The following is a 14,815-nucleotide window of genomic DNA, read 5'->3' as shown; positions in this document are numbered from 1 at the left end:
AAGGCATTGATTACACTGAAACGTTTGCTCCAGTTGCAAGATTGGAAGCAATCAGGTTACTTCTTTCCTATGCAGTTGATCATGGCATAATATTATATCAGATGGATGTCAAGAGTGCATTTCTCAATGGTGTCATAGAAGAAGAAGTGTATGTTAAGCAACCTCCTGGATTTGAGGATATTAAATATCCTGACCATGTTTTTAAATTGAAGAAATCACTATATGGCTTGAAACAAGCTCCCAGAGCTTGGTATGATAGACTAAGTAATTTCTTAATCAAAAATAACTTTAAGAGAGGACAGGTTGACACTACACTCTTCAGAAGGACCCTTGGGAAAGATATTCTTGTTGTGCAAATATATGTTGATGATATAATATTTGGTTCTACTAATGCATCTCTTTGCAAGGAATTTTCTGAGTTAATGCAGGATGAATTTGAAATGAGCATGATGGGAGAGCTGAAGTTCTTCCTGGGCATTCAAATCAATCAATGCAAAGATGGAGTCTATGTTCATCAATCAAAGTACACAAAGGAGCTTCTGAAGAAGTTCAAACTTGAAGATTGTAAAGTGATGAACACTCCAATGCACCCTACGTGCACCTTAAGCAAAGAAGATGAAGGAGCTAAAGTAGATCAGAAGCTGTATAGAGGTATGATTGGTTCTTTGTTATACCTCACTGCATCTAGGCCAGATATTTTATTCAGTGTATGCTTGTGTGCAAGATTCCAATCAGATCCTAGAGAATCTCATATGACTGCTGTCAAGAGAATCTTCAGGTATTTGAAAGGAACGACCAATCTTGGACTCCTTTATAGGAAATCCTTAGATTATAAGCTAATTGGATTCTGTGATGCTGATTATGCTGGTGATAGGATTGAAAGAAAGTCAACCAGTGGCAATTGTCAATTTCTGGGTGATAATCTTATATCCTGGGCTAGCAAAAGACAAACAACTATTGCTATGTCTACAGCAGAAGCAGAATACATTTCAGCTGCAAGTTGTTGTACACAACTACTTTGGATGAAACATCAGTTGGAAGATTATCAGATAACTGCTAACAGTATTCCCATTTATTGTGATAATACTGCTGCTATTTGTTTGTCTAAAAATCCAATTTTGCATTCAAGAGCGAAGCACATTGAAATCAAACACCATTTTATCAGAGATTATGTTCAAAAAGGAATTTTAGATATACAATTCATTGATACTGAAAATCAATGGGCTGATATATTTACTAAGCCTTTAACTGTTGAAAGATTTGATTTTATAAAGAAAAATTTGAACATGCACCTTGTATCTGATTAAATGCTTGCTTGCTCCTGAATAGGATTTTAGGTTCTGAAGTTAGTTCAGAAGCGGTAGTCCATCAGAAGCTCTTTATTGAGGTTCTGAGGAAAACTCGCTTATGATGATGACGTCAGCATCTGAAGTCCAGAAGCTGGATTTATTGCTTCTGAATAGTTGAATTAGTGGAAACGTTGGAAGTTACCTTTTAAAAAGTAACTTCTGGCCCACTAACTTGGTAGTTACTCTGTGAACTTCTTACGTGGCCTGTATGTGTTGGTGTATAACTAAAAGGGCAATGATGATTTAATAGCTTTGAAAGTACTTTTCACGCGCCCCCAATTTTGTCATTAATGTTATGTTTGTTTGTCTCTTTTGAATTGCAATCGTTTTACTTCTAACACTTTGTCAATTCACACACTACTCACTCACAACAAACACATTTGCTCTCAAACCTCTTGCGAAGTAAGCGCATTCTCTCAACCTTAGAACCCTAAAATCTTCATCTTCTTCAAATCTTCATAAATCATCAAATGGCATCATCAAGCTCAAAAGTTTCAGAATCTACATCAAACAAGCAAAGCGTATCAGAATCTGGGTCCATCTACAAAGAGAAGACTATGGATATTCCATGGGAATCCTTAATAGTTCAAGTAGAGTCACCGGTGGATTTTGCTTCACTCAAGAAGTATGAAGTAAACATGGAAGGCTTGATAGAAACTCAGATGATGTCTGAGTATTTCAAGATGCTAAATGGGCCAACATATGTGAACTTGGTCAAGGACTTTTGGTTAAAAGCTGAAGTGTACAATGAAAAGCCTGCAAAAGTCGTAAGCAAACAAGCGGGGTCAAAGAAAGGGAAAATGGTCATGGATATGAATCCTACATCATTTGATAGCTTAGAAATAAGGTCTGAAGTGATGGGCATTCCTATAACCATCACTGAGGACGTTATAGCTAAAGCTTGTAGGATGGATGCAGAGGGAAGATTCCAAGAAATAGTCAGGAAGGAAGATGTCCTGCTACAAGGTTACTACAACACTCTTTTGGGTGGGAAGAAAGATGCAAAGCCTTCTGAAATGGAGATTCACAACAGGATGTTGGTGAAATTCAGCAATGATTGCTTCTTTCAAAGAGCAGGAGGATCTGACCAACCCAACAATCAACAGAAACTAGCAATTTACTTCATGGCTATTCTGGAAAAGATAAACTTCCCAAGATATGTAATGGATCATCTCTGCTGGGCCATAAATGAAAGCACTATCAGAGGAAGAAAACAAGTACCCTATGGAAGATTGCTGTCTGAAATCTTTTATCAAGGAAGGGTGCTGGAGTTCTTAAAAAGGACAAGGAGTGCTTCTGATAGATGTTTCGAAGTCTCTACTGCTGAAAGGACTATCAGTAGCAGGAGCTTATGCTCTATGAAGTTCATCAAAGAAGCCCCTAAAGATGAAAAGTGGTTAGAGATGACAACTGCTGAAACTGAGATAATCAGGGACTTTCCTCCCATCTTTAAGGAAAGTGACTCTGATTTCCTAGTTCAATCAGTAGCTGAGTATGTCCTGGAAGAAGATGCAAGCACTCAGGAGGAAGCTGTTCCTGCTAAAGTAAAGAAGGTAAAGAGTGCCACTGCATCAGAAGCAATTACTGATAAGGGCAAGCAAAAGAAGGATGTCAAAAGAAAGAGGGGGAAAGCTGAAACAGTTTATCACAAGGAAAAACTGGATGAAGCTTTGGATGAAATAGAAAAGGAGGAAGTTGAGCCCAAGCTGAAGAAGAAAAAGGCACCTGTTGATATAAAAAGCTCTTTGGTTGAGCTGACTCCTGCCAAGGCCAGAATGGCTAAGGAATTTGCTGCTTTTAAGTTATCAGAGTTACAGGAGAAGAAGAGAATAAGGGCTGCTTCTATTCCTGAGAAAAGAGTGACTTCTGATATGGAGAAAGAAGATGATGAGCAAGCTGTTCAGATGCTAGCAATTGTCCTTCCCCTATTAAGCACCATTGTAAATAGGCACTGTAACGCCCTTACTAGACGTATCTAGAAAATCTAGCATGTGCATTAAATTGATACTGGATACATTAAAAATATACAACATAAAATTTTACCGAATGAATAATATTTACATCAAGTCACGTTCGTATAAATCATAATACAATACAACTCATCCATACATAAAAATACATTCTTGAAATCCATATTGTCCTGCAGCGGTTCGAACGAACCCTTGAAGTAATATCCTTCTAGCTACGAACATGCATACTCATCCTGCTTATCTGAAACAAATAAGGATTGGGATGAGACATAATGTCTCAGTGAGTTCCCCTAAATCCTAGGCTATAGGCAACCTCAAGGGAAACCTACGGTCACCACGTGTCTACATTACAACCTGATGGTTGATTATACGGGTGTGGGGACTTGCATACTTAGACGGTAGTGCATACTAGAGCCGTCATAATCATATCTTAACTTGTTATAGGCTTCACTTCCTATACGTGTCATGGCGGTTGAGGGGAACCTAGAACCGCGTTGCCAAGAATACACTGTTGGAACAAAATGTGTTTAACAATGAACCTTAAAGGGTTTTGATGATAACAAGGTATTAAAAATTGTAATTTGGACTAGCTAATATTTGTTCAAGTGTACAGGACCATAATTATAAAGTTACATCATCATTGGTTCTGAATGAGCAAATAAAGAGCTATGGAAACAACAAAAATTTGAAGCTTGGACGCTCCTGAAGCTATGTAAACATGAAACATCCTCAACTCCACTACTAACGGGGAATTAGAGAAGCATAAATTATCTTAACTAATCTTCTTATAATTATGAAATATACTCAACTCCACTACTAATGGGGAGTTAGAGAGTCATAACTTAACTGATTTTCTTGTAATTGTAATATTCTTAGGATATATTACTGTTCGAATATATCACTATCTAACATGTAACATAATACCTATATCTAATAGGTTATAATCGGTCTCGACTTTCTAAGTCAAAAATATGCTATAATAATTCTCATCACTAACTTGAAATCAACGACATAATGATCATATCCTCATAATGGTAGTTTATTCGAACTAGTAACCTACCCATGGAATATTTTCATGACTAATCCGTTCTGAATGCTTCCCTTATGTCAATGTGAAATAATCATATCATGACACCTAAGTTGGGGGATTACATATGTTTAATGTTACATATTTAAAAATATGTTTTTGTTATGAATAACATTAATATGATGTGGATGTCCATATTCCATAAGGCTTTCTATGTTCCTTAACTCCTAAGAGTGAATGCCTTTCTTCATTGTTAATGGCACTTAGTCTTATGGCTTTTCATGTACTTGTAACTTACCACATTTGTGTCCTATAAATAGGACTTATATCTCAATGTGAAAAACATACTTGTGAGGAGAATAACACAAAGCTTTCATCATCTTCTTCCTCTTCTTCTTTGATCTTGTTCTTTATGTTTATTTTATAACAGTTTTTTTTTTCTTCTTCTTTTCTTCACATAATAGCCGAACAATGGCCAACTTTATATGTCAAATGTTCCATTCCAAATAAGAAAATAATCTTGAAAGTAAACTAGTAATTAGTAACCATATGACAAGTTCAATATTCCAAAACAATATGTGTGTCGAAATTTCAATTTAAATCATATCCTCCATAGGACTAATTAGTATTACACATTTACATAAGAGATTTTAGAACAAATTAATGGGGTATGAAGCTATGTCACACTTTTGCTAACTATGTCTTAAATTAATAATGTCAGGACCGGAGAAATTTATTAATTTAGAGAGTTATTAATTTATCGATAAATTAATAATTATTAATTTAAAGAGTTTTTAAGTAATTATACAGTACATACCAAACAAAAAGGCAAATTAGTCTATGCCTCTTAGAATTACGTTGCAGCGAACCTTGGGACTCAACGTAAATTAGTAACTACTGTGTTCATATGCATTGGAAATCAATAATGACTTTTGAAGTACAGTAAATGTAAACAAGAGGAACAAATGTGTTCAATGTATTCTTAATATTTTTTTTTTAGTTTCTATGAATTATTAATTTATGATTTTCTTGGGACCGAAAATTATAAAGGGATCTCACGAAAAATTATTATCTTATTATTTTATCGAGTTTTTCAATTTTTTACATTGCCCCAAGTCGGGACTGGACAAATATTACTTTAGAGAGTTTATTAATTTACCGAGTATTAAATTAAAGAGTTTCTACTGTATTAAGTTCTGGAACCATTCACCAACTTAAATCCACGTTTTAGCTTATTTCGGAAAGATCCGTGTCAAACCCGTAAGCCATTTTCAGCAGGATTTTACAAACTTTGAGTGTGTTTTCTGAGTCCATTCTTAATCCGAAACATGCAAAATTTATATCCGAATCGAAGGGAATAAAGTGTAGAATCTGAAAATTCAATAATTACTTAATTCCAAGCTACACAGCCAAAACCATAATGAAAATATCACATATATGTGATACGAATTTTGACACTCAACTCGTAACATTCAAGCACAATTACTTCTATCCACCCAAACATGTATAATTAGCATCAAAATCACTTATATAGCAACTTAATTTTATATTTCAATCACTTCTTCCTAATAGCTTCTTAAAGTTCAAATCCTAATTTCATTCCATTCCAACAACACAACTTATAAAAATCAAAGCTTATTGGAAAACTCACCTCTAAACAATCTCCCAATTGTTGCCACAAGCTCCAAATTTCATTATTTGCTCAAACCCTAGCTTCAATCTTTTCTCAAAAGAGGAATGGATAGAGAAATCAAGTTGTCTAGAGGTTCTATTCCTTCCAATCTTCAAGAAAACACTAAAGCGAGAGAGAAAGTCTGAAATTTTAGAGAGAAAGTGGTGGAAAAATGAAGATATTTTGTGTTGTGTTGGATTTATACTATTAGGTGAGAATTTACCGAAATGCCCTTTTCTACACTTTTCTACACAAATGTGTTTCCCTATCACATTTGTCATATATATATATATATATATATATATATATATATATATATATATATATATATATATATATATATATATTTTTTTTTTTTTTTTCCCCTATCACTACACAAAATATCATAAAAAGTATAATTGAGTTAAGTAACGCTACATTTATTGTTTTTTCCACTATTATATTTTATTTATTGAATTTAGTTTACTTAACTACTCGCTAAATGCAATTAATAAGAGTGTTTTACTCAATTATACTACTTTTACAATTAAAATCAACCAAACTAATTATATTTCAGCCAAAAACTTGCATGAACGGAGTACTTTTCCCCTCGACCATCATACTCTATCTTTTAAATAAATGAATATGAGCTATCACCACGAAAACAAAATATAATCAGAATAATACTGTACATAATAAAAAATATTTTTTCTTTTTACTCAAAAAAAATATATTTTTTCTTTTAAAAAAAAAGAATAGAAAGTATCTTTAGAAAAGAATTATTCTTTGAAAAAAAAGGAACTACTTCATATTTTTTTTTCCTTTCAAATAGGAACTACTCTTCGTTTTTTGGTAGTACATAAAACGGAATTTTTATTTGGTGAATACATAAAAGGAATTAACCTTCCATATATTATTTTTTTCCATAAATATTTAGTTCACGTAATTATAGTTTTTTTTTAAAGGCCTATGATTTCATGTTTTAAAAGGCAGATGCGGTTTCTATATAAAGGATGAAATGTTTGTATGTTTATTAATCATAAATGCATAATTAAATCTGTTTGTATGATTTCACATGAAATAATATATTTCAAATAGTTTTTTTTTTGACCAAATATATTTCAAATAGTTGTGATATTGTTATTGTTTAAAATAATTGTGATATTTTTTTTATATAGTTGTGATATTTTTTTTATACCACATATATTCACCAAATATGTTTTAATAGTTGTGATATATTTTTTTTTTATAAATATGATTGATATTAATATTTTTTTTAAGATCGAAGAGAGTATTATGTACAAAAAATTGTGATGTAATATGTTTCAAATAATGTGGTATATACTTCAAAGTATAGTATATTACGTTTAAATATTTTTTGTGTGAGAAATAATTAAGAAATAAATATTTTTTTGAAGAGGCTGTGAGAAATAAATATTATGAATTGTTTTACAAAATTGTTCTTAATAAATAAATAATAGGAGAAAAATATAAAAAAAATTGAAAGAATAGAGAGTAATAAATAATCAAGGATATAAAAATAACGTCAATTCTTCATTGATACATATAATTTGAGACAATTTTTTTTCCTCCAAAACGACACATAATTTGGTACGGCGGGAGTACCAAATAGTAACATAGATTTTTATTACATATATATGATTTCAATTGGCAAGGATTTAAAGCAATTCAATATTCTTCCTCGTCATATTCACAAATGCAATACTTATTTTTCATATATTCATGGTTATTGTCCAGATATTGAACACATCTCCCAGTAATATATTTGAAGAAGCTGTATTGTCTGGCACATCTTGAACTGCAACAGTTTGAATCACAATCATCATCGCAAAGTCCATACCCAAGACTGCACTTTGGTGTTTCTGAAATTGTGGTAGGAGATGATGTCATATTGAAAAAACAAGTGCATGTGTTGTAGTAGTAACATGATGATGAAAATTTTTGTGATATTTTTTTCGGAGGACCTTTAATAACGTTCTTAACACGCCTGTAAAAAATTGTTGAAAAACTTAAGAGTTTAAGCATAAATTAAACAAATTTGGATTGAGTAAGGACTAATATTGAGTGCAGAAATTTTTTGTAGGGATTAAAAATGCTATTAAAATTAAGTAAGGACTAAACTTACAAGGTCGCAATTCTGTAGGGACCAAAAACATAATTAACCCATCATTAATTGTTGCAACTTTTTAAATAATTTTACAAATATACCGCTATAGAAAGTTGTGAACCATTAAATACATTCACCAATATTAAAAAGACAAACATTAAATGAAGGATATAAAAGTCTTTTATGCAATAAGTACACCTTAAAACTTGTGACATATTCTTATAAATAGGATCAAAAATTTTTTTGAAAATTTTCTTATAATAAGGACCGGAGGGAGTATTTAGGACCGGAGGGAGTAGTATGGTTGAGTTGTTTATAAAAATCATAAATGCATTAAATGTGGAATGAATGCGAATGATATTAATAGCGTTTATAAAGGAGTTCCCCAATTTGGGGTCAAGATCCTCTCCATTTATAATTTTTTCCATTTGTTGCAATTTGGAGAGAGATAGACACATAAAAAAATAATGATGGTGGGATCCACTTAGTGATAGGACCCACCACTTATTTTTGTGTGCTATCTCTCTCCAAATTGCAACAAATGAAAAAAGTTATAAATGGAGATGATCGTTACCCCCCAATTTGTATGCTTAGACCATCTACAATGTGGAGTCCTTCCCCTATTAAGCACCATTGTAAATAGGCACTGTAACGCCCTTACTAGACGTATCTAGAAAATCTAGCATGTGCATTAAATTGATACTGGATACATTAAAAATATACAACATAAAATTTTACCGAATGAATAATATTTACATCAAGTCACGTTCGTATAAATCATAATACAATACAACTCATCCATACATAAAAATACATTCTTGAAATCCATATTGTCCTGCAGCGGTTCGAACGAACCCTTGAAGTAATATCCTTCTAGCTACGAACATGCATACTCATCCTGCTTATCTGAAACAAATAAGGATTGGGATGAGACATAATGTCTCAGTGAGTTCCCCTAAATCCTAGGCTATAGGCAACCTCAAGGGAAACCTACGGTCACCACGTGTCTACATTACAACCTGATGGTTGATTATACGGGTGTGGGGACTTGCATACTTAGACGGTAGTGCATACTAGAGCCGTCATAATCATATCTTAACTTGTTATAGGCTTCACTTCCTATACGTGTCATGGCGGTTGAGGGGAACCTAGAACCGCGTTGCCAAGAATACACTGTTGGAACAAAATGTGTTTAACAATGAACCTTAAAGGGTTTTGATGATAACAAGGTATTAAAAATTGTAATTTGGACTAGCTAATATTTGTTCAAGTGTACAGGACCATAATTATAAAGTTACATCATCATTGGTTCTGAATGAGCAAATAAAGAGCTATGGAAACAACAAAAATTTGAAGCTTGGACGCTCCTGAAGGCAACTTGCTACTGAAGAGAAAAAGCGCTCCTGAAGTCAAGCTGCTCCTGAAGAAATAGCGCTCCTGAAGTAGGCTGCTCCTGAAGAATAGTGCTTCTGAAGACAAGAGGTCCAGAAGCCACATCATCAGAAGCTGCGTCATCAGAAGCTGCATCATCAGAAGCTGCATCATCAGAAGCCATTTCACCAGAAGCTGAATATCAACTGGATTTGCAAAGAATCAAGAATTGAAGAATTATCAATGCAAAAGCTGTCTATTGGATTCGAAAACACAAACAAAGGATTAGTGGAGTTTGCAACGGTCATTTCAAAGGTGTTTGAAGGCGTGTGTTTGCAATTTGGACGAAAGCGTTGACATTGTACTTTGTACGAATTGTACAACCACGTTCTCCACTACTCTGTTTTGTGTCCGCGCTACAGGACAAGAAAACAGCTCCAGAATACGGTTTCGCCTGCATAGATGTTCCTTTGGATAAGGAATGGATTTCAAATTTGTTCTTCATAGGACAACAACCAAATCAGGCAAAAGATCATTGGTGAAAGATCAAGCTTCAACAACGACTCTTTGGTGTGCTGGCAATTTCACAACGTCTCTTTCACACCTCTATATAAAGGAGTGAAGACCTAGAGATTTGGTAATGCAAGAACGCTGAACGAAAGACTCACAAGATTTTCACAAGTACCAAACCTCTGCTGAAATTGTTCTGCATTCACTTAGAATTTCTGTGTCTCAAAGTCATATCTTAGAAATTCTTAAGTCCATTGAGTCTGTATCTGATTTGTATTGTGAGCACCTCTGATTGTATATCAAGTGTTCAACCTTAAACAATTTTCTGTGTAATTTTGTTTAGTTTGGAAGTCTCTTGCAGTTGTGCTTGAGCAGGAAGTCTCTTGATTGTGTTCTTGAGCAAAGGAAGTCTCTTGCTTGTGTGCTTGAGCATTGGAAGTCTCTTGCTTGTGTGCTTGAGCATTTGTAATCAGATATTACTCATAGTGAAATCTCCTTGGAAGTGCAAGGGGGACTGGACTACTTCCGGATTGTGGAAGGAACCAGTATAATTGCTTTGTGTCGTTCTTCTTCTCTCTCTCTGTTTTATTCCGCTGCATTTAGATTCTGATTATCACTTCAGAAGCTGTCTCGCTTAGCTTCTGATCAGTGTGTTCAGTTTTTAGGAGAAACGAAGAATTTTTCAAAAACACAATTCAACCCCCCTTCTTGTGTTTTTCTCACCTTCATACACTCTATGTATCGAGGCCTAAACATAACATAATCATGACATAATCCTAAACCGGACGATTAGGGGAAACCTAAGATCGTCATTGGTCTCATGTTCATAACTTGCTCTATACATAACTTATACTTGTCTTAGCATCTAATGCTCTTAACTTGATCATACATGTAATCATTCTTGCATAAACATAACATAATCATAATCATGAGAAACATAATCGTGTCTAAGTTCATTCATTAGGTTAGCGTTGAACAAACAATTATTATCTTGATTCATTTTACGGATAGTCCCGGGTGGAGTAACCCCGAGATCAATCCCATACATGACCGATGTACGTACATCGGACTCCCTCGGTGTCGTGCGGGTCCCTTGCGGCTTAAACCGTTCCCCTTAGGTCGAGAACCTCCCGTATCCCCCTGGTGTGGATAACAAGAGACACGAGCACCTACGTCTTGCTTATTTCAGTGACATGCGGGTCCCTTACGACTTGAATCGTTCCCCTTAGATCGAGAACCTCTTGTATCCCCCTGATGTGGATAGCAAGAGACATGCCACCTACTTATTAGTCATAGTCTTGTCGTACGTATACATAAACATATTCATACTTGCTTGCTTATACCTCGGACCCTTGAGTCGATCCGATTATTAGTCATAGTCTTACTTGCTTATACTTACTTGCTTGCTTATACCTCGGACCCTTGTATCCCCCTGATGTGGATAGCAAGAGACATGCCACCTACTTATTAGTCATAGTCTTGTCGTACGTATACATAAACATATTCATACTTGCTTGCTTATACCTCGGACCCTTGAGTCGATCCGATTATCGGTAAATACATACTTGTTCATGCTTGTAAGTTCTTAATCATGGTGGAGTGATTAACTAATCAAACCACGACTTAACATGCTTGCTATCTTAATCTTAATCATGTGCGAAGATAGCATACTTCGCGTCTTAACATTCTAGGGATCTTGCTAACTAGCTAGTTCTCGACAACTATGTCGAGGCTCTAGTTTTCCCTTGCTTAATGAATATTTTGCTACCCGATTCATGACTTGTTTCTCTCGTATGCCATGCCTTACTAACATGCTTAATACTTGCCTCATATCATAAAAATCATGCTTTCATTGATCATCATTTAGGACCTTGGTTTGAGGGGTTTACATTCGTTAAAAGACACCACAGAGAAAACCGCGTCGCGAATCCCCACGCCTGCTTGAAGCGAGCAAAACAATGGGATTTCTCCCTGTCTTACTCGCCTAGGCGATTAGATTTGCTGGGGAGGCGAGCAGCAGCTCGCAGCTGCGAGTTGGGGGCGAGCAGGACCCCCTTTTCGGAGTTCTAGCTCGCCGTGGCGAGTAATAACTCGCTGTGGCGAGTTAGGACAGTCCAGAACACTTAAAAATGGTATTTTTGACCGAAAAACCTCAAACCAAGTGTCTCTATGTGTTTTTGGAACATATTTGATCATTGGAAACTTATAAAACATTCATATGGCAAGTATTAACATGTATAGCATGCATGGCATAAAAAGGGGCAACTAGACTAACACTTAAACCCTAGAATTTCTTATTATTCATAATATACATACATAGCATAATCATAATCCCAAAGGGTAGGATATCTATCTATGGAACTCACCTAAAACAAGTTCTTGAAGCATCACTAAGTGCCAAGACCAAACATGCCAAAACCCTAGCTTTGTCCCTCTTGCTTCCTTTGCCCAAATCATTTCTATCATGATGCTTTTCTTGTCAACCAAGATACTTTGATCCATATCCATGAAGAAATCATCACTTGATCCATCCTTGAACTCACAAAACACCAACCCTAACTCTTGCTTTCAAAATAAACCCCTAGTTGATTCTTGCTTGATTCACCAAACCCATGAAACATGTTCATCAAGAGCTCCCAAAACAACAACCTAAAGCTCTAGCTCTTCACCAAAACCAAACCCTAGATTCTTCAATAACTTCTTCAAGAGGAGAACTAGAAGAAAACAAACATAATACAACTTCCCTTAGCTTGGAAGATCATGAGAAACATGTATTAAAAACTTGCCATGGGAGGAGAAAGATTTGAGAAGGTTTGATGGAGAAGAAGAGAAAAGAGGCGTGAGAGAAAAGAGAGAAGGAAGAGGGAAAAGTTCTTCAACTTAGAGAGAGAAAGAGATGAGGATAATGAGATATTTTGCCCCAAAATCAAATAAATATCCTTTCCACGTGAAATTACCACTTTGCCCTTGCCTTGAACGTGTTTAAAACGACTCTGATTCTTTTCCCGTAAAAAGCTGACATGTCATAAAATATTTCCATGAATTTAATTTCTCTGACACGATCACGGGTAATATACCGATACTGTCAGGCGGGATATTACATTCTACCCCCCTTAAAAAAATTTCGTCCTCGAAATTTAGAGACTGACTACCAATCATCATGACAAAAACTTACCATCTATGGTCTGAGCCATACATTTCTTATTCATACATATCCAAGAAGTTCATCATTGTTTGTTTTTCATCCTGTTTCTCGATTCACATACATAAGCATATAGCTTTCTTGTTATTAATACCACTCATACATAGGGTTATTTTAGTACATCATGATTCAGAACCTACCTTGCTACACATAGACGTATTATTATCTCGGACTCGTATCTTATCCGATTAGCATGAACCATTCATAAAGATATCTTATCATAAACATGAACACTCAGGATTTGCCTTTTAACTCGAATCCTACCGAAAACCAAGTTTGCCTTGCAGTGCTTACTTGTAACTCTAAAACATCTTTTCATGCATACATAATCTTTTTTACCGCATTTTGCGACTTATGCCTCTTACATTCTTTACTCGTATAGACGATTCCACGAATCTCTTATCTTTTTCCAGAGCCTGGAGAAATCTTCCAATTTCATTGCAATCTCATTGCATCTTATCGCACCCGAGCTCATGGGTATCTCATATAGCTTTACACAAGAAGTGAAATCAAATTGTTACTTTATCTGACAATCTAACATCCAACATTGTGGTTAACATGTTCTTGAAACTTCCTAGCAAATTTACTTGCACATACATCATACATTCTTAACATATCTCCGTGTATCCCGTAGGATATTAACTTTATACGAACATTGCCGTTTCCATAATATGTGCATACTTTCAAGTGCCACCTCTTGTTAAATGATAACGATACGTGTTCTAAAATCTTTCTTAAGGAAACTTTTCCTTAAACTTTGCTATTCAGGTTCTTGGAACGAATATACACATGACTAAAAAGATTTTATCATTCCCAAAACTGAATTTGTAATGGTACTACAGAACCACCAGACGAGTTTCTATATTTGAAAAAGATTTTACAACTCGCCCAAAACTTGTCCACGACAAGTTGGTCCTGAAGTTTGTACGCTTAAGTAAGTTTGCTTACGACGTATCTCATCAGTTTCGAAAATGTATAATTCCACGAGTTTTAAAATAAACATCGTTCCCAAGTTCCTTCATACCAATCTTAACTTTTAAAAATTATAAAATCATGACTTAACATGTCTTAACAAGTATCGTTTTCACTCAACAAGTATTGCATACGAGAGTATGATTCTCATTGCACAAATCTCGAGAGTCGCATCTCCCTACACAATAACATACTTAAACTTCAAAGGTGGATTTTTACCTTCTTAATTGATATACATACATCATACACATTTTAATACATGATATAAACCAAGAAGATCCTTGACCCACTTGACATTAACTTGTGTTACCAACCGAACATTCTTTCATACTAAACTTCCATATTTCATGATTAATCGATTAACTTCCATGGCGCTACTCTGATTCCCACCGGTTGGCTTAAACTAATACCCTATTCCGTTAGAGCAATTGAGACTTCAATTCATGCTTATCACTTGAATACTCACTTCTTGAATTATCCTCAAAATCTTTCATGTTACAACCAACATCACAACCTTACACTTGTCTTGTAAATTCAAAACTTGTGATAACTTATCTTATGCTCATAATACTTGACTTGGGGGTAAACCTTACGTTCTTGCTGGTTAGATTTACCATACATATCATAATTGAACC

This window comes from Medicago sativa, chromosome 2, assembly GCF_051527215.1.
Source record: "Medicago sativa cultivar Bolivia chromosome 2, Bolivia_mono, whole genome shotgun sequence".
In the NCBI taxonomy this organism is placed as follows: Eukaryota; Viridiplantae; Streptophyta; class Magnoliopsida; order Fabales; family Fabaceae; genus Medicago; species Medicago sativa.
The sequence above is the reverse complement of the archived record's forward strand: the minus strand, read 5'-3'. Positions refer to the sequence as shown.